Below are 20,874 nucleotides of genomic sequence, written 5' to 3' on the forward strand. Positions count from 1 at the left end.
ATGAATAAAAAGTGATCAAAAAGTCCGATCAAAACAAAAATCATATCGATAAAAACTTGAGATCACGGCGCAAAAAATGAGTCCTCATACCGCCCTGTACATGGAAAAATAAAAAAGTTATAGGGGTCAGAAGATGACATTTTTAAACATATCAATTTTCCTGCATGTAGTTATGATTTTTTCCAGAAGTGCGACAAAATCAAACCTATGTAAGTAGGGTATCATTTTAACCGTATGGACCTACAGAATAATAAGGTGTAATTTTTACCAAAATATGCAGTGCGTAGAAACGGAAGCCCCAAAAAGTTACAAAATGGCATTTTTTCTTCGATTTTGTCGCACAATGATTTTTTTTTCCGTTTCGCCGTGCATTTTTGGGTAAAAAGACTAATGTCACTGCAAAGTAGAATTGGCACCGCAAAAAATAAGCCATAATATGGATTTTTAGGTGGAAAATTGAAAGGGTTATGATTTTTAAAAGGTAAGGAGGAAAAAACGAAAGTGCAAAAACGGAAAAAACCTGAGTCCTTAAGGGGTTAATTGTTCCCATAGGGGGACTATTTATAGCAATCATTTGATTGCTAATACTGTTCACTGCTATGCATAGGGCATAGCAATGATCAGTGTTATCGTGATCTTCTGCTCTGGTCTCCTCGATCTCAGACCAGAGCAGAAGGCCCCCGGGAGACAGCCGGAGCCAGGTGAGGGGACCTCTGGCTGCCATGCTGGATGATCGGATCCCCGCGGCAGCGCTGTGAGCAATCCGATCATCCATTTAAAGTACCACACTGCCGCAGATGCCGTGATCTGTATTGATCACGGCATCTGAGGGGTTAATGGCGGACATCCGCGCGATCGCGGATGAATGCCTTTACCGGTGGGTCCCTGGCTGCTGATAGCAGTCGGGACCTGCCACACATGCCGGTGATGGCAGAGCGTAAATGTATGTCATGGTGCGTTAAGTACCACGGCACCATGGCGTACATTTACATCCATTGTCGTTAAGGGGATAAGGGAGGCTACCCGCACCTTTTGGTCTCATTGGAGGAGGATAAACCTCCTTGTGAATCTAAGGGAGGGAGTGAAATATACAGGATGTTTTATTTTTATATAATCAGCTTGCTTCCCGTAGAAAAAAAAAAAAAAAAACACACACACACACAACACTCCTCTCCCCAAGATTCACAAGTTCCTCCAATTTTTCCCTAGAAACCAATGTTGGGTTTTTGGATAGTGTTTATTTTTTTTTTTTTTTTATATGACATACCATCTGTCAATATTTCAAGATTTAATTTGCGGTAAAGCCCTTTATCAATAATTACACCCGCCCCCCACCCCTCCTTATCTGTCTCACACATGATAATATCTGTCACGATGCCGGCTGGCAGGTAGTGGACCCTCTGTGCCAGAGAGGGATTGGCGTGGACCGTGCTAGTGGACCGGTTCTAAGCCACTACTGGTTTTCACCAGAGCCCGCCGCAAAGCGGGATGGTCTTGCTGCGGCGGTAGTGACCAGGTCGTATCCACTAGCAACGGCTCACCTCTCTGGCTGCTGAAGATAGGCGCGGTACAAGGGAGTAGGCAGAAGCAAGGTCGGACGTAGCAGAAGGTCGGGGCAGGCAGCAAGGATCGTAGTCAGGGGCAACGGCAGAAGGTCTGGAAACACAGGCAAGGAACACACAAGGAACGCTTTCACTGGCACTAAGGCAACAAGATCCGGCAAGGGAGTGCAAGGGAAGTGAGGTAATATAGGGAAGTGCACAGGTGAAAACCCTAATTGGAACCACTGCGCCAATCAGCGGCGCAGTGGCCCTTTAAATCGCAGAGACCCGGCGCGCGCGCGCCCTAGGGAGCGGGGCCGCGCGCGCCGGGACAGAACAGACGGGGAGCGAGTCAGGTAGGGGAGCCGGGGTGCGCATCGCGAGCGGGCGCTACCCGCATCGCGAATCGCATCCCGGCTGGCAGCAGGATCGCAGCGCCCCGGGTCAGAGGACGTGACCGGAGCGCTGCAGCGGAGGGAGTGAAGCGAGCGCTCCGGGGAGGAGCGGGGACCCGGAGCGCTCGGCGTAACAGTACCCCCCCCCTTGGGTCTCCCCCTCTTCTTGGAGCCTGAGAACCTGAGGAGCAGACTTTTGTCAAGGATGTTGTCCTCAGGTTCCCAGGATCTCTCTTCAGGACCACAACCCTCCCAGTCCACCAAAAAAAAATTTTTCCCTCTGACCTTTTTGGCAGCCAAAATTTCCTTGACCGAGAAGACGTCCGAGGAGCCGGAAACAGGAGTGGGAGGAACAGATTTGGGAGAAAAACGGTTGAGGATGAGTGGTTTGAGAAGAGAGACGTGAAAGGCATTAGGGATACGAAGAGAAGGAGGAAGAAGAAGTTTATAAGAGACAGGATTAATTTGACACAAAATTTTGAAAGGACCAAGATAGCGTGGTCCCAACTTGTAGCTAGGGACACGGAAGCGGACATATTTAGCGGAGAGCCATACCTTGTCTCCAGGGGAAAAAACGGGGGGAGCTCTTCTTTTCTTATCCGCGAACCTCTTCATGCGTGAAGAAGCCTGTAAGAGAGAATTTTGGGTCTCTCTCCATATAATGGAAAGGTCACGAGAAATTTCATCCACAGCGGGCAGACCAGAGGGCAAGGGGGTAGGGAGGGGGGGAAGAGGGTGACGGCCGTACACCACGAAAAATGGGGATTTGGAGGAAGATTCAGAGACCCTGAAGTTATACGAAAATTCGGCCCATGGAAGGAGATCTGCCCAGTCATCCTGGCGGGAGGAAACAAAATGTCGCAAATAATCACCCAGGATCTGGTTAATTCTTTCTACTTGTCCATTGGACTGGGGATGATATGCAGAGGAAAAATTTAATTTAATCTTGAGTTGTTTACAGAGAGCCCTCCAGAATTTAGACACGAATTGGACCCCTCTATCCGAGACAATCTGCGTAGGCAACCCGTGAAGACGAAAAATGTGTACAAAAAATTGTTTAGCCAACTGAGGCGCAGAAGGAAGACCAGGAAGAGGGATGAAATGTGCCATTTTGGAGAATCGATCAACGACCACCCAAATAACGGTGTTGCCACGGGAAGGGGGTAAATCAGTAATAAAATCCATACCAATCAGAGACCAAGGCTGTTCGGGGACAGGCAGAGGATGAAGAAAACCAGCGGGCTTCTGGCGAGGAGTCTTATCCCGGGCACAGATAGTGCAGGCTCGCACAAAGTCCCCAACATCCGTCTCCAGAGTCGGCCACCAATAGAAGCGGGAGATGAGTTGCACAGATTTCTTGATGCCCGCATGACCTGCGAGATGGGAGGAGTGACCCCATTTGAGGATTCCGAGGCGTTGGCGTGGAGAAACAAAGGTCTTTCCTGGAGGAGTCTGCCTGATGGAGGCAGGAGAAGTGGAGATCAGGCAGTCAGGTGGAATGATGTGTTGCGGAGGGAGATCAACTTCTGAGGCATCCGAGGAACGAGAGAGAGCATCGGCCCTAATGTTCTTATCGGCAGGACGAAAGTGAATCTCAAAATTAAATCGGGCAAAGAACAGAGACCACCGGGCCTGGCGAGGATTCAGCCGTTGGGCCGACTGGAGGTAGGAGAGGTTCTTGTGGTCGGTGTAGATAATAACAGGAAATCTTGATCCCTCCAGCAGATGCCTCCATTCCTCAAGTGCTAATTTAATGGCTAGAAGCTCTCGATCCCCGATGGAGTAGTTCCTCTCCGCTGGAGAGAAGGTCCTAGAGAAAAAACCACAAGTGACAGCATGCCCGGAAGGATTTTTTTGTAGAAGAACAGCTCCAGCTCCTACTGAGGAGGCATCAACCTCCAATAGGAAGGGTTTGGAAGGGTCAGGTCTGGAGAGCACGGGAGCCGAAGAAAAGGCAGACTTGAGTCGTTTAAAGGAGTCTTCTGCTTGAGGAGGCCAGGACTTGGGATCAGCATTTTTCTTGGTTAAAGCCACGATAGGAGCCACAATGGTAGAAAAATGTGGAATAAATTGCCTGTAATAATTGGCGAACCCCAAAAAGCGTTGGATAGCACGGAGTCCGGAGGGGCGTGGCCAATTTAAGACGGCAGAGAGTTTGTCTGGATCCATCTGTAGTCCCTGGCCAGAGACCAAATATCCTAGAAAAGGAAGAGATTGGCATTCAAACAGACATTTCTCAATTTTGGCATAGAGTTGGTTGTCACGAAGTCTCTGAAGAACCATACGGACATGCTGGCGGTGTTCTTCTAGATTGGCAGAAAAAATTAGGATATCGTCCAGATATACCACAACACAGGAGTATAACAGATCACGAAAAATTTCATTGACAAAGTCTTGGAAGACGGCAGGGGCATTGCACAGTCCAAAGGGCATGACCAGATACTCAAAGTGTCCATCTCTGGTGTTAAATGCCGTTTTCCACTCGTCCCCCTCTCTGATGCGGATGAGGTTATAGGCGCCTCTTAAGTCCAATTTAGTGAAGATGTGGGCACCTTGGAGGCGATCAAAGAGTTCAGAGATGAGGGGTAAGGGGTAGCGGTTCTTAACCGTGATTTTATTAAGACCGCGGTAGTCAATGCAAGGACGTAGGGAGCCATCTTTTTTGGACACAAAGAAAAATCCGGCTCCGGCAGGAGAGGAGGATTTACGGATAAAGCCCTTTTTTAGATTCTCCTGGACGTATTCGGACATGGCAAGAGTCTCTGGGGCAGAGAGAGGATAAATTCTGCCCCGGGGTGGAGTAGTACCCGGGAGGAGGTCGATAGGGCAATCATAAGGCCTGTGAGGAGGTAGAGTCTCAGCTTGTTTTTTGCAGAAAACATCCGCGAAGTCCATATAGGCCTTAGGGAGACCGGTTACTGGAGGAACCACAGAGTTACGGCAAGGGTTACTGGGAACCGGTTTTAGACAGTTCTTGGAACAAGAGGACCCCCAACTCTTGATCTCCCCAGTGGACCAATCCAGGGTTGGGGAATGAAGTTGAAGCCAGGGAAGTCCAAGGAGAATCTCCGAGGTGCAATTGGGGAGGACCAAAAGTTCAATCCTCTCATGATGAGATCCGATGCTCATAAGAAGGGGCTCCGTGCGGAAACGTATGGTACAGTCCAATCTTTCATTATTTACACAATTGATGTAGAGGGGTCTGGCGAGACTGGTCACTGGGATGTTGAACCTGTTGACGAGAGAGGCCAAAATAAAATTTCCTGCAGATCCAGAGTCCAAGAAGGCCACTGTAGAGAAGGAGAAGGCAGAGGCAGACATCCGCACAGGCACAGTAAGACGTGGAGAAGCAGAGTAGACATCAAGGACTGTCTCACCTTTGTGCGGAGTCAGCGTACGTCTTTCCAGGCGGGGAGGACGGATAGGACAATCCCTCAGGAAGTGTTCGGTACTAGCACAGTACAGGCAGAGGTTCTCCATACGGCGTCGTGTCCTCTCTTGAGGTGTCAGGCGAGACCGGTCGACCTGCATAGCCTCCACGGCGGGAGGCACAGGAACAGATTGCAGGGGACCAGAGGAGAGAGGAGCCGAGGAGACGAAACGCCTCGTGCGAACAGAGTCCATATCTTGGCGGAGTTCCTGACGCCTTTCAGAAAAACGCATGTCAATGCGAGTGGCTAGGTGAATAAGTTCATGTAGATTAGCAGGAATTTCTCGTGCGGCCAGAACATCTTTAATGTTGCTGGATAGGCCTTTTTTGAAGGTCGCGCAGAGGGCCTCATTATTCCAGGACAATTCTGAAGCAAGTGTACGGAATTGTACAGCATACTCGCCAACGGAAGAATTACCCTGGACCAGGTTCAACAGGGCAGTCTCAGCAGAAGAGGCTCGGGCAGGTTCCTCAAAGACACTTCGGATTTCCGAGAAGAAGGAGTGTACAGAGGCAGTGACGGGGTCATTGCGGTCCCAGAGCGGTGTGGCCCATGACAGGGCTTTTCCGGACAGAAGACTGACTACGAAAGCCACCTTAGACCTTTCAGTGGGAAACAGGTCCGACATCATCTCCAGATGCAGGGAACATTGGGAAAGAAAGCCACGGCAAAACTTAGAGTCCCCATCAAATTTATCCGGCAAGGATAAGCGTATCCCAGGAGCGGCCACTCGCTGCGGAGGAGGTGCAGGAGCTGGCGGAGGAGATGACTGCTGAAGCTGTGGTAGCAACTGTTGTAGCATAACGGTCAGTTGAGACAGCTGTTGGCCTTGTTGCGCTATCTGTTGTGACTGCTGGGCGACCACCGTGGTGAGGTCAGCGACAACTGGCAGAGGAACTTCAGCGGGATCCATGGCCGGATCTACTGTCACGATGCCGGCTGGCAGGTAGTGGACCCTCTGTGCCAGAGAGGGATTGGCGTGGACCGTGCTAGTGGACCGGTTCTAAGCCACTACTGGTTTTCACCAGAGCCCGCCGCAAAGCGGGATGGTCTTGCTGCGGCGGTAGTGACCAGGTCGTATCCACTAGCAACGGCTCACCTCTCTGGCTGCTGAAGATAGGCGCGGTACAAGGGAGTAGGCAGAAGCAAGGTCGGACGTAGCAGAAGGTCGGGGCAGGCAGCAAGGATCGTAGTCAGGGGCAACGGCAGAAGGTCTGGAAACACAGGCAAGGAACACACAAGGAACGCTTTCACTGGCACTAAGGCAACAAGATCCGGCAAGGGAGTGCAAGGGAAGTGAGGTAATATAGGGAAGTGCACAGGTGAAAACCCTAATTGGAACCACTGCGCCAATCAGCGGCGCAGTGGCCCTTTAAATCGCAGAGACCCGGCGCGCGCGCGCCCTAGGGAGCGGGGCCGCGCGCGCCGGGACAGAACAGACGGGGAGCGAGTCAGGTAGGGGAGCCGGGGTGCGCATCGCGAGCGGGCGCTACCCGCATCGCGAATCGCATCCCGGCTGGCAGCAGGATCGCAGCGCCCCGGGTCAGAGGACGTGACTGGAGCGCTGCAGCGGAGGGAGTGAAGCGAGCGCTCCGGGGAGGAGCGGGGACCCGGAGCGCTCGGCGTAACAATATCCTTCAACTCTCTCAGGGTGTTTTTTTCTTTGAAAGATAGATTATAGTTAGAGAGGGAGGGGATCTATGCCAGGGAAATCAATTCCCTTTCTATACAGTCCTGGAAATCATCAAGAGTAGAAGTTCTGGACATAATCAGATAAAAATCCGGATTACTAGTGGAAAATGTCTGGATAGCAGATGATTCCTCCCCATCATCCATTTGTTGAAGATCGGAAACCGCCGCAAGCTCCCTAAATGTGAAGCCTGTGGTTGCATCCAAGCCAACAACTGTGGGTACATTAACAGACAAATCAGGTAAATCATTGGACTCAGCAGACGGTATGTGGTGTAGGGTGAGGTTAATGTGTGAATTAACCTTTTTGAGATGCCAAGGCGTGGTTGACATATACACTGCCTAAGGTAGACTAGCTTCTCCTGTGCCAGGCACGGGGCAAATAGTTACTCCGAAGCAAAGTTACGGATAACTGGCTCTTCTGAGGTTGGAAAGGTGGTACAATCCGTTACAGCTCAGATTAGCATGAAGGAGATGCAGGGTGAACTTTGGGAAGCTTATCGGCTTGCTGGGACTGATTGTGATGTATATGACTGACTTGACTTGTATGCAACCCACGCTAGACTTTAGTTACTTGGACTTGACTAACTTGACTTGATCCCCGGACTTTAGTGCTTACCGCCAGGCTTTGACTTTCACCCAGGCACAGGGGTTAACTTGTAGTAGAAGCATGGTTCCTTGACTAGGCCTCAGGCCTCCTTCAGAATCATTTCACAGACTTACTTCACACTTCAAACTGTACCTCAGAACTGAACTCTGGTTACACTATATACGGAGCAGGTTTTGAGCATTCCCATTGGGCAGATAAGTCACATGGTTCACCTCTGCATACTCCCCTAACAACAAGGCTCATGACAACAGGTTTAAGGTTTAAAGTGACAAGTACATAGAAAATACAAATAACAGTTGAATAACAGTTTATAATTTAGAGTCCTGAGGAATGTGGGCCCAAGACGGACATTGAAGCAGCATCTGCCACACATCTGGGCAGGAATACAAAAGAACACATTATTCTGTACTGGGTCACCACAGGTATAATACCGATATCATTAGATAAGGCAAACTCTGTAAGCGACATACATTATTTGTACTAGAAAAATACATCATATTGTTAGACACAGAGTTACTGTTATCAAGAGTCCAACCTGAAAAATGTAAATCTGCAAATGTTTCCAGAGGTTGATGTGTGAAAAAAAATCTAACTTGGACGAGTGAGCAAAAGAAAGTCCCTTTGTTAACACAGATATCTGTACCTCTGTCAGTATTTTTGCGGACAGATTGTAAATGTGCACTTTTAATTAATTTTCTTCTTCTTTGCATTTTGGTGAGGAGTCCTTTTGGTGGGCTCGACGATGCTTCTTGCCCGCTCTCTGTTTTTTGAAGTTGATGATGTAACACTTGGTCTCACATTCAATGACGAGGAGGGAGAGGTATTACCTGGAGCAATGGATATCTGAGGAAGCCTCCTGCGTTTGTGTATCCAATTCCAGAAAGTCAATGTCAATGGAGTTAAAGTTCACCTTCAGTGCTTTATTTGCTTTATTGCGGTGGTACCTGCGATTTTTGTTTTTCTTCTTCAAGATAGAACGGGGCATAGTGGATTTGTTGTTCACACTTGATTTTCGAATTGAGAAGCTTTGGTCTGTATTTACGCAATATTCTTTCATATTGATCAAAGCTTGTTCCTCATAATCAATTATAAGTTGCATATGTGGCGTCCCGGTACAGGAGCTTGTCCTGAACCATCCTTAAGTCCCCTCAGGAAGAGTCCCTTAGGTCCATAGGGCTCTCCTGCAGGGATCCCCCCCCCTTGTTGCCTGATATAAATGCAATGTATATTGCATATATATTCGTTATGTGTATCTATTGTTCATGTATAAAGTTGTACAGTTTGTATAAAATGTATAGGACCTTCCTTGGTCATGTGGCCTACTGTCATGTGATATACCCAGAGTTCCATGGGAACAGGAACCCCAGGCATTAGCAACCAATGGGCTTTAGTCCAGCCCCCTAGTATATAAGGGTCTGTAGTCTCTAAGTTAGGTCTCTTGTTCCTGCACTCTTAGTTCCTGCTTCTCATCCTGTACCCAAAAGCAGCATAAATTCCTGCACAATTGCATCTAGGCCAAAGCCTAAAGAAACGCAGCGACTTCTAAAACGTGAGTTACAATTCTCTCTACAAATCCAGTGACTACTACTCAGCTAAGGAATATATTAGTAGCACAGTGGCCTGCATAAATATCCTCATAACTACAAGTCCAAGCAAGCATGCAAGGTATCCTGTGTCCCGGTTGCCTCTGTGGAAACTGCATTACTGTAAAGACTGTTTCTTGAATATTCCAAGTAAAAGTTCCAGTTATTGCAAAACCCTTGACGTGGACATTCCTTTATTGCATACCGTGTCTGGGCTGGTTGTCGGTGGTTTTGATACCGAAACAACTGCATCCTGGCGTCATGAACACTAAGGGGTTAACAACAGCTTGCCCCCAGGGTTAATACCAACAGACCCTGCTACATACTGCAACACCCTGTGGTTATCACATAGCTTTTGGCATCCTACGAACAGGATTCGGGTGTGTGCCTTTAATAATTCAGCCACCCGAGCCACTCACAACGAAAAAACGAGTGTATATCGTTATTACAAGTGCCACTAGTCCTCCCCCTATGCAGAAATGTGTATAGAGAACTGTCCAGGATTGTCGCAAGCCGCGATCGAAATTGCGCCCAAAAGTGTACAGGACATTTTTGCTGAAATTGTGCTTTGCAAGTAAGGGGGGAGGTGAAGAATATTTTATCGTGGCCATGTGTAAAATTAGGAACCAAGGCGGAGATCGCAACCGAGGATTCGGATGTAAGTCGGAACCCCCAAGGCAGAAGTCTGTTCCAGTTAGCGCACACTCACAGTCACCCCCTCTCCCCCAATGGGTGTTCGGCGACGAGCCAGAGTTTGTCAAGTACATGTGGGACCATGTCCTTCTCCTGTCAGGGAAGTACCATCCACTGGGCCCCACAGTACAGGCTGAGAGGGCCCGCAGAGAGGCCAAAATAGCTGGCATCATTGAGAAATTAAAAGCCCAGCACAGGGAGAGGTATGGACCTAAGCTGTTGCACTATGAGGTACAAGTAGAGCAACAGCAAGATACCAAATGGTTGGAGGCTCTCTATATACACAAATTGGACTATCCATGAGAGGGTAAGACACCCTTAGAGCACCGACGCGCCACCGTCATAAAGTTTGATAAAGTACGGGGCATTGGCACCATCCAAGACTGCCGGCATGGAGGTACCATACTAGTAAATAGGAGAGCCGTTCAGCGGGACTACCTGCCTCCAGCACTCCACTCCCCAGAAGCAGGGGAAATAGTGGAATACACTCTGGTGAAAAGTCTGCAGGGAGAATGGGCAGCAGCCATAACAAGGCCCAAGAATCCCACTCAAAGATGAGGAAGACATCCATTTGTCCGAAGCGCCCATCATGGCTGCTAAATTCCTGAAGATGCCAAGCTCAGCATCTTCTCTCATAGAACACATGCCCAGGCCTACTCCCCCTTAAGAGGTGAGGCCTAATCGTCGGGCACCAACTTATGTGCCTAGGCCTACTCCAGTCCCGGAGGTGTGGCCTAATCAACAGGCACCGACCGATGTGCCACGGCCTACTCCACCTAAGGAGGTGTGGCCGAAACAACCGGCACCTACAGTTCTACCAGTGGCATCAGCCGCTGAGGTCAATGTGGTGGTCAATGTTAATCCAACCATAGCACAGTCCCGGCTGACCAATGTAGCCTGGGACACCCATGTCAACCCCATGAGGGAAACCCAACCTCGTGCTCCCCGATACATGTCTCAAAGCAGGAAGCACACCGACAGGCGAGGCTGGGAAGCAAGAAGAGCAAATATCTGAAATTTTAGCATTCTACTAACTGTGTGGTACACTAGTATCTTCTTCATTGTTTCAGGTTATCATTATCCGTAACAGTTCAAGTCAAGTGCCGGGCAGGACTGTGCCAAGAAGTTTCACCGTTTGTAAAGTAACCATTTTCGTAAGTTTGTGCTCGGCTCCGGCCGAGAGACTCCTTGGAGATCCTATGAAGTCTTGTGCCCAGCTATAGCCGTGATCCTAACCAAAGACTCCATAATTTAGGTGGACTGTTGAGCCTTACATGCACGTTATTGTGTATGTGATAAAAGTAATATGTATTTTGTGCACTATTTGGCACTCAAAAATATCAGGTAAATTTAACCATCTTAATTTTTTGCTACTGGTATTTAACCTTGGTGTCTACAAGCAATAAAAGTTATGTCCACCTAAAATGTAATAAAATGTAAATGGTTTACTGTACATGAGTACAAAATTATATAGATGTGTTTGTTACGCCGAGCGCTCCGGGTCCCCGCTCCTCCCTGGAGCGCTCGCTACACTCTCGCTACTGCAGCGCTCCGGTCAGATCCACTGACCCGGTGCGCTGCGATACTGCCTCCAGCCGGGATGCGGTTCGCGATGCGGGTGGCGCCCGCTCGCGATGCGCACCCCGGCTCCCGTACCTCACTCGCTCTCCGTCGGTCCTGTCCCGGCGCGCGCGGCCCCGCTCCCTAGGGCGCGCGCGCGCGCCGGGTCTCTGCGATTTAAAGGGCCACTGCGCCGCTGGTTGGCGCAGTGGTTCTAATTAGTGTGTTCACCTGTGCACTCCCTATGTATACCTCACTTCCCCTGCACTCCCTCGCCGGATCTTGTTGCCATTGTGCCAGTGAAAGCGTTTCCTTGTGTGTTCCTAGCCTGTGTTCCAGACCTCCTGCCGTTGCCCCTGACTACGATCCTTGCTGCCTGCCCCGACCTTCTGCTACGTCCGACCTTGCTTCTGTCTACTCCCTTGTACCGCGCCTATCTTCAGCAGTCAGAGAGGTTGAGCCGTTGCTAGTGGATACGACCTGGTCACTACCGCCGCAGCAAGACCATCCCGCTTTGCGGCGGGCTCTGGTGAACACCAGTAGTGACTTAGAACCGGTCCACTAGCACGGTCCACGCCAATCCCTCTCTGGCACAGAGGATCCACCTCCTGCCAGCCGGCATCGTGACAGTAGATCCGGCCATGGATCCCGCTGAAGTTCCTCTGCCAGTTGTCGCCGACCTCACCACGGTGGTCGCCCAGCAGTCACAACAGATAGCGCAACAAGGCCACCAGCTGTCTCAACTGACCGTGATGCTACAGCAGCTACTACCTCAGCTTCAGCAATCATCTCCTCCGCCAGCTCCTGCACCTCCTCCGCAGCGAGTGGCCGCTTCAGGCCTACGACTATCCTTGCCGGATAAATTTGATGGGGACTCTAAATTTTGCCGTGGCTTTCTTTCTCAATGTTCCCTGCACTTGGAGATGATGTCGGACCAGTTTCCTACTGAAAGGTCTAAGGTGGCTTTCGTAGTCAGCCTTCTGTCTGGAAAAGCTCTGTCATGGGCCACACCGCTCTGGGACCGCAATGACCCCGTCACTGCCTCTGTACACTCCTTCTTCTCGGAAATTCGAAGTGTCTTTGAGGAACCTGCCCAAGCCCCTTCTGCTGAGACTGCCCTGTTGAACCTGGTCCAGGGTAATTCTTCCGTTGGCGAGTACGCCGTACAATTCCGTACTCTTGCTTCAGAACTATCCTGGAATAATGAGGCCCTCTGCGCGAACGCCTCGGAATCCTCAAATGGGGTCACTCCTCCCATCTCGCAGGCCATGCGGGCATCAAGAAATCCGTGCAACTCATCTCTCGTTTCTATTGGTGGCCGACTCTGGAGACGGATGTTGTTGATTTTGTGCGGGCCTGCACTGTCTGTGCCCGGGATAAGACTCCTCGCCAGAAGCCCGCTGGTCTTCTTCATCCTCTGCCTGTCCCCGAACAGCCTTGGTCTCTGATTGGTATGGACTTTATTACAGACTTACCCCCATCCCGTGGCAACACTGTTGTTTGGGTGGTCGTTGATCGATTTTCCAAGATGGCACATTTTATTCCTCTTCCTGGTCTTCCTTCAGCGCCTCAGTTGGCAAAACAATTTTTTGTACACATTTTTCGTCTTCACGGGTTGCCCACGCAGATCGTCTCGGATAGAGGCGTCCAATTCGTGTCAAAATTCTGGAGGGCTCTCTGTAAACAACTCAAGATTAAATTAAACTTTTCTTCTGCTTATCATCCTCAGTCCAATGGGCAGGTAGAAAGAGTTAACCAGGTCCTGGGTGATTATTTACGGCATTTTGTTTCCTCCCGCCAGGATGACTGGGCAGATCTTCTACCATGGGCCGAATTCTGGTATAACTTCAGAGTCTCTGAGTCTTCTTCCAAATCCCCATTTTTCGTGGTGTACGGCCGTCACCCTCTTCCCCCCCTCCCTACTCCCTTGCCCTCTGGTTTGCCCGCTGTGGATGAAATAACTCGCGATCTTTCCACCATATGGAAAGAGACCCAAAATTCTCTCTTACAGGCTTCATCACGCATGAAGAAGTTTGCTGATAAGAAAAGAAGAGCTCCCCCCATTTTTTCTCCCGGAGACAAGGTATGGCTCTCCGCTAAATATGTCCGCTTCCGTGTTCCCAGCTACAAATTGGGACCACGCTATCTTGGTCCTTTCAAAATTTTGTGCCAGATTAATCCTGTCTCTTACAAACTTCTTCTTCCTCCTTCTCTTCGTATTCCTAATGCCTTTCACGTTTCTCTTCTTAAACCACTCATCATCAACCGTTTCTCTCCCAAACTTGTTTCTCCCACTCCTGTTTCCGGCTCCTCGGACATCTTCTCCGTAAAGGAGATACTGGCCTCCAAGAAGGTCAGAGGGAAAACCTTTTTTTTGGTCGATTGGGAGGGCTGTGGTCCTGAAGAGAGATCCTGGGAACCTGAGGACAATATCCTAGACAAAAGTCTGGTCCTCAGGTTCTCAGGCTCCAAGAAGAGGGGGAGACCCAAGGGGGGGGGGGTACTGTGACGCCGAGCGCTCCGGGTCCCCGCTCCTCCCCGGAGCGCTCTCTACACTCTCGCTACTGCAGCGCTCCGGTCAGATCCACTGACCCGGTGCGCTGCGATACTGCCTCCAGCCGGGATGCGGTTCGCGATGCGGGTGGCGCCCGCTCGCGATGCGCACCCCGGCTCCCGTACCTGACTCGCTCTCCATCGGTCCTGTCCCGGCGCGCGCGGCCCCGCTCCCTAGGGCGCGCGCGCGCCGGGTCTCTGCGATTTAAAGGGCCACTGCGCCGCTGATTGGCGCAGTGGTTCTAATTAGTGTGTTCACCTGTGCACTCCCTATGTATACCTCACTTCCCCTGCACTCCCTCGCCGGATCTTGTTGCCATTGTGCCAGTGAAAGCGTTTCCTTGTGTGTTCCTAGCCTGTGTTCCAGACCTCCTGCCGTTGCCCCTGACTACGATCCTTGCTGCCTGCCCCGACCTTCTGCTACGTCCGACCTTGCTTCTGTCTACTCCCTTGTACCGCGCCTATCTTCAGCAGTCAGAGAGGTTGAGCCGTTGCTAGTGGATACGACCTGGTCGCTACCGCCGCAGCAAGACCATCCCGCTTTGCGGCGGGCTCTGGTGAACACCAGTAGTGACTTAGAACCGGTCCACTAGCACGGTCCACGCCAATCCCTCTCTGGCACAGAGGATCCACCTCCTGCCAGCCGGCATCGTGACAGTGTTATATACTGATTCTACTCAGGTGCTGTCCCAGCTCCACTGGGAGAAACAAGAAAACCACCTTTTCACAAATGCCTAACAAATCAGATACCAAGACTGACTACATTAGTGTACATATAAATTCAGTAAACACAAAACTTTATTAGTGTACATTGACAAGTTTAGTACACATAGAGATCTAAATTCACGTACCTATCTCACAAGCACACAATTAGGGACTGTAACCTGTCTTATGCCAGTCCATACCACTGTTATGCACTAAATGTCATGCAACTAATGCTATTTCTCCTTGTCTTTGCGTGGCCAGAAGGTATTCCTTTAGCTAACTAAATACATGTGCACGTATAACGTAAGGTAACAGAATGTGTAAATGTTATCTAGCATAAGGTAATAGAATGTGTAAATGTTATCTAGAATTATCTAGAATAAAGTGTTTTAGGGGTAAGTGTGTAGTACCGATAGACCCTAGTAGCCAAGGCATTGGGCAGAAAGCCTCAGGCAACCCAAACCGCAACCAGTGTATAACAGCAGAAATAACCAGTGGTATAATGTCAAATATCTATCAACAAAAAGTAACAGTGAGATAATGTCAAGTATGTATAAGCATTTCAGTCACCATGCATACCAAATATAGCAGTCAAATGTCAGTAAAATTGTCAGTCATAGTCAAATCTATTGGTACTTATAATATGTGCATAGTCATTAGAGATGCATAACAATATGTAGATATATCTATACAAAAAAGGTAAAAAGAAAGAAACAGGTATTGATGTAAAATTTAAAGTAATGTACCATAGTCATGGTTGTTATGGTCGTATTCTGTAGGGATCTTATTTCACCCATTTCATGGTTGTATTCTAAAATGAATCCGTATATCCAGCAAGTCCTAAAAGTTATCCCATATCATCCTGTTCACAAAGTTACAGAGCCTGTATGGACATTTTAATGTGTACAGAGGCTCTACACTTCATTATTATTTTCTCGTTCATCAGCCTGAAAGTGGACGTTATAATTAAATGCTTCAGGACTGCATCCAGCCCAATGACCATTTCGCTCCTCTCCCTAAGGGGACAGAGGTCAATGGCGACTTTCATTAAGTAAGGGGGTTTGTGGTGTCCCGGTACAGGAGCTAGTCCTGTACCATCCTTAAGTCCCCTCAGGAAGGGTCCCTTAGGTCCATAGGGCTCTCCTGCAGGGCTCCCCCCTTTGTTGCCTGATATAAATGCAATGTATATTCGTTATGTGTATCTATTGTTCATATGTATAAAGTTGTACAGTTTGTATAAAATGTATAGGACCTTCCTTGGTCATGTGACCTACTGTCTTGTGATATACCCAGAGTTCCATGGGCACAGGAACCCCAGGCATTAGCAAGCAATGGGCTTTAGTCCAGCCCCCTAGTATATAAGGGGATGCAGTCTCTCAGTTAGGTCTCTTGTTCCTGCACTCTCTTAGTTCCTGCTTCTCATCCTGTACACTAAAGCAGCATAAATTCCTGCACAATTGTATCTAGGCCAAAGCCTAAAGAAACGCATCGACTTCTAAAATGTGAGTTACAATTCTCTCTACAAATCCAGTGACTCTCAGCTAAGGAATATATTAGTAGCACAGAAACTGCAATACTGTAAAGACTGTTTCCTGAATATTCCAAGTAAAAGTTCCAGTTATTGCAAAACCCTTGCCGTGGACATTTCTTTATTGCATATCGTTTCTGGGCTGGTTGTCGGTGGTTATTATACTGAAACAACCGCATCCTGGCATGATGAACACTAAGGGGTTAACAACAGTTTGCCCCCAGGGTTAATACCACCAGACCCTGCTACATACTGCAAGACCCTGTGGTCACCACACATAAAACATAATGATGATGATTCTGTAAGAAGATTTTCTCCAATCCTGTTTAAACTGGAAAAATGGTGGTGGGTAATTTTTTAATATACAGGCCCCTTGGTATCATGGCTTGCTCCAGCCACCAGACTTTTGTTTCCACAGTTAGAGCATTCTCCAAATTATTCATGTGGATACGAAGATCCACTGTGTACTCGGTGTCAGCATAAGTGTTGTTAAATATCTGGCAAATATGTTCTGCATGTGTCTGGCGTTCCTACTGTTCGACATGCTGGATGTCTGCAATGAGTGAATGTTCCTCTTATGCAGACAGGAGGATAGGGGGAGTGCGAAGAGGGTTCAACAATGCAAGAATATAGCAGGTAAACTTCAGCTCACCCCTTTAGCCAGAAACCACATCTGGGCCTTCGTGAACCAGCACCAAAACATGCACAATGAAAGTAGTGGAAAGTCCAGCGCAGGTATCAGTGCAATAAGAACTTCTTTATTGAGAACACCACAGCGATAAAACACGGCAAATGTCGTGTTTCAGGAGGGTATACCAGCCTAAGGCTGGGTTCACACTACGTTTTGTCCCATACGGGAGCGCATACGGCAGGGGGGAGCTAAAAGCTCGCGCTCCCGTATGTGACCGTATGCGCTCCCGTATGTCATTCATTTCAATGAGCCGACCGGAGTGAAACGTTCGGTCCGGTCGGCTCATTTTTGCGCCGTATGCCTTTTACAACCGGACCTAAAACTGTGGTCAACCACGGTTTTAGGTCCGGCTGTAAAAGCGCATACGGCGCAAAAATGAGCCGACCGGACCGAACGTTTCACTCCGGTCGGCTCATTGAAATAAATGACATACGGGAGCGCATACGGTCACATACGGGAGCGCGAGGTTTTAGCTCCCCCTGCCGTATGCGCTCCCGTATGGGACAAAACGTAGTGTGAACCCAGCCTTACTTATACTAAAGAACTACACAGTACAGCCATACCTTTATAGGAAAAGAACCACTTAACCGAAATCAAAACACCTGTCTCCACCCAGGGGTACACTTCCTCAAAGGTAGTTACAATAAAATCTTTTAACCCATGCAGGAATGAATAAAAGTCATGATATAGTGATGATAGTAACAAATGTGTAAATGTATGATAAAAATACACAGAATAGGCAGAAAATATGGGTGTATTGAATAATAATAGACAATATAGTTGTGCAATAATGTATAGTTTAACCCCTTAAGGACCGAGCCCTTTTTCACCTTAAGGACCAGAGCATTTTTTGAACATCTGACCACTGTCACTTTAAACATTAATAACTCTGGAATGCTTTTAGTTATCATTCTGATTCCGAGATTGTTTTTTCTTGACATATTCTACTTTAACATAGTGATAAAATGTTGTGGTAACTTGCATCCTTTCTTGGTGAAAAATCCCCAAATTTGATGAAAAAATTGAAAATTTAGCATTTTTCTAATTTTGAAGCTCTCTGCTTGTAAGGAAAATGGATATTCAAATTAAATTTCTTTTTGGGTCACATATACAATATGTCTACTTTATGTTTGCATCATAAAATTGATGAGTTTTTACTTTTGGAAGACACCAGAGGGCTTCAAAGTTCTGCAGCAATTTTCCAATTTTTCACAACATTTTCAAATTTGATATTTTTCAGGGACCAGTTCAGTTTTGAAGTGGATTTGAAGGGTCTTCATATTAGAAATACCCCATAAATGACCCCATTATAAAAACTAAACCCCCCCAAAGTATTCAAAATGACATTCAGTCAGTCAGGGCATACCATTTTGGAAACTATACCCCTTGAGGAACGTAACAAGGAATTAAGTGAGCCTTAATACCCCACAGGTGTTTCATGACTTTTGCAAATGTTAAAGAAAAAAAATGTTTTACCTAAAATGCTTGTTTTCCAAAAATTTTACATTTTTAAAAAGGGTAATAGCAGAAAATACCCCACAAAATTTGAAGCCCAATTTCTCCCGATTCAGAAAACACCCCATATGGGGGTGAAAAGTGCTCTGCTGGCACACTACAGGTCTCAGAAGAGAAGGAGTCACATTTGGCTTTTTTGAAGGAAATTTTGCTCTGGGGGCATGCCGCATTTAGGAAGCCCCTAGGGTGCCAGGACAGCAAAAAAAAAAAAAACACATGGCATACCATTTTGGAAACTAGATCCCTTGGGGAACGTAACAAGGGGTAAAGTGAGCCTTAATACCCCACAGGGGTTTCACGACTTTTGCATAAGTAAAAAAAAGAAATAAAGCATTTTACCTAAAATGCTTGTTTTCTCAAAAAATTTTCATTTTTACAAAGGGTTAAAGCAGAAAATACCCCCCAAAATTTGAAGCCCAATTTCTCCCGATTCAGAAAACACCCCACATGGGGGGTGAAAAATGCTCTGCTGGTGCACTACAGGTCGCAGAAGAGAAGGAGTCCCATTTTGGCTGTTTGGAAGGAAATTTTGCTCTGGGGGCATGCCGCATTTAGGAAGCCCCTATGGTGCAAGGACAGCAAAAAAAAAAAAAACCACATGGCATCACATTTTGGAATCTAGACCCCTCCGGGAACGTAACAGTGTTACAGTGAGTACTTACACCTCACAGGTTTTTTGAACAGTGGGCCGTAAAAGTGAAAAATTAGATTTTTTTTTTTGCACTATATTGATAGTGTTACCCCAAATGTTTCATTTTCACATTGGGTAATAGGGCAAAAGGCCCTCAAAATTTGTAGAACAATTTTGTCTGAGAAAAAAAAATACCCCATATGTGGATGTAAATTGCTCTGTGGAAGCACTACAATGCTCAGAATAGAAGGAGTGAAAATTTTGTTGAAATTGAAGTCGGGGGTCATGTGCATTTATAAAGCCCCCAAAAGCAAAAATAAACCCACATGTGACACCATTTTAGAAACTACACCCCTCAATGAATGTAACAAGGGGTACAGTGGGAAATTACACCTCACAGGTTTTTTGAAAAGTGGGCCATAAATTGGAAAATTTGATTTTTTTACACTAAAATGCTGGGGTTACCCAATTTTTTACATTTTCACAAGGGGTAATATGAGATATTGGGTTACAAATTTTTGAGGGCTTTTCCCCCTGACTATAAAAATACATCCACATATGGGGTAACGTGCTGGGCGGGTGCACAACAAGGCTCAGAAGTCATAGAGGTCACTTTGTATTTGTGGCCTTTGGCATATCAGTAGCTGACGGTTACATACATTCCGAGGAAAATACAAAAATGAAACACCCATATGTGACACCATTACAGAGGAATGGGTATAGGGGTAAAGAGGACATTTCTAACGCACAGGTGTTTCCTAAATTTATTTTCCAGGAATGGATGAAGGGTAGCTTTTGAAAATTGCAATTTTCAACCTACGCTCTGCTTCATCTTTCTGGAAACAACTAACATGTGACTCCGAATTGTCGCCTGGAAATACGACAGAGCTCTTCGCATTTGAGGCGGATGTTTCTTACGGACCTAACAGTTACATACATTCAGAGGGAAATACAAGAAAGGAAGACCCACATGTGAGAATACTACAAACAGTACACCCCTAGGGAAGGTGTATAGGGTGGAGATTTGGAACAGACGGGTGTTCCCTTCATTTATTTTCCAGGAATGGATGAAGTGTACTATGAGGGGAAGAAAACTGCAATTTTAGTACTGACATGCCAATTATTTTCCCAGAATGATGACCCAGAGTACAGCCAAAAGTAAAAATGATGCCCGCCCCAAACCCTATACTCTGAATCATCATTCTGGGAAGGGGATGTGTGGGGCCGTCCCTATTCTGTTACCTCAAATGCGCAACCCGCTCAGGTGGGGAGAGAGAGCGTTGGGCATTTGAGGTAACTGCAAACCTCCAATGCTGTTGACTCTGTGTCCCATGACCCATTTTTTGGGGGACAAAGATATTATGAGGGTCATTGGGAAAGAGGTTTTGGGTTTGATTTTTTGGGGGTAGGGTATTTTGTATAAAATTTGGAAGTCAATGTACCCTGGACTGGTACATTGGAGCCGAATTCTGGGGAATTAAAATCAGGGAAAAGGATTAAAAATTTAGTACTCCATGGAAGTGGGATACTCCCTGAAGCAGTTTATAATGCAGAGGCCCGGATGATCGGGGCAAGTGTCACACTGAGTGGTGGTGTCCTTCCGAACCCCCCTCTTGTGACACACTCTGCATTTTTTCTGAGATCGTCCTTTCTTTCCAGTGTGGGGGACCTCACCTGGAAAGTGTTGGCCGGGGACGATCCGGGGCACTGAAGTTCCAGAGGTGCTCTGACCCGCTCTTTGGCGGTCAC

The 20,874-nt window shown here is 47.6% G+C and overlaps 1 protein-coding gene across 23 annotated transcripts in view; it reads right to left on the bottom strand.

Annotated features, from left to right (window-relative positions):
• Positions 1-20,874, bottom strand: part of LOC130274049 (ethanolaminephosphotransferase 1-like) — a 400,414-nt gene that overhangs the window by 181,542 nt on the left and 197,998 nt on the right. The window contains exon 1 of one of the 23 annotated variants that reach the window (XM_056521856.1): positions 8,202-8,229. The exons of 19 other annotated variants lie outside the window; for them this stretch is intronic. The gene's annotated coding sequence lies outside the window, so the exon portion shown is untranslated. Of the gene's footprint in view, positions 1-7,675; positions 7,823-8,201; positions 8,230-20,874 lie in introns of those variants that run through there. 3 more of the 23 variants (XM_056521868.1, XM_056521865.1, XM_056521851.1) reach the window with 3 other exon arrangements.

Source organism: Hyla sarda, chromosome 5, assembly GCF_029499605.1.
Source record: "Hyla sarda isolate aHylSar1 chromosome 5, aHylSar1.hap1, whole genome shotgun sequence".
Classification (NCBI taxonomy): Eukaryota; Metazoa; Chordata; class Amphibia; order Anura; family Hylidae; genus Hyla; species Hyla sarda.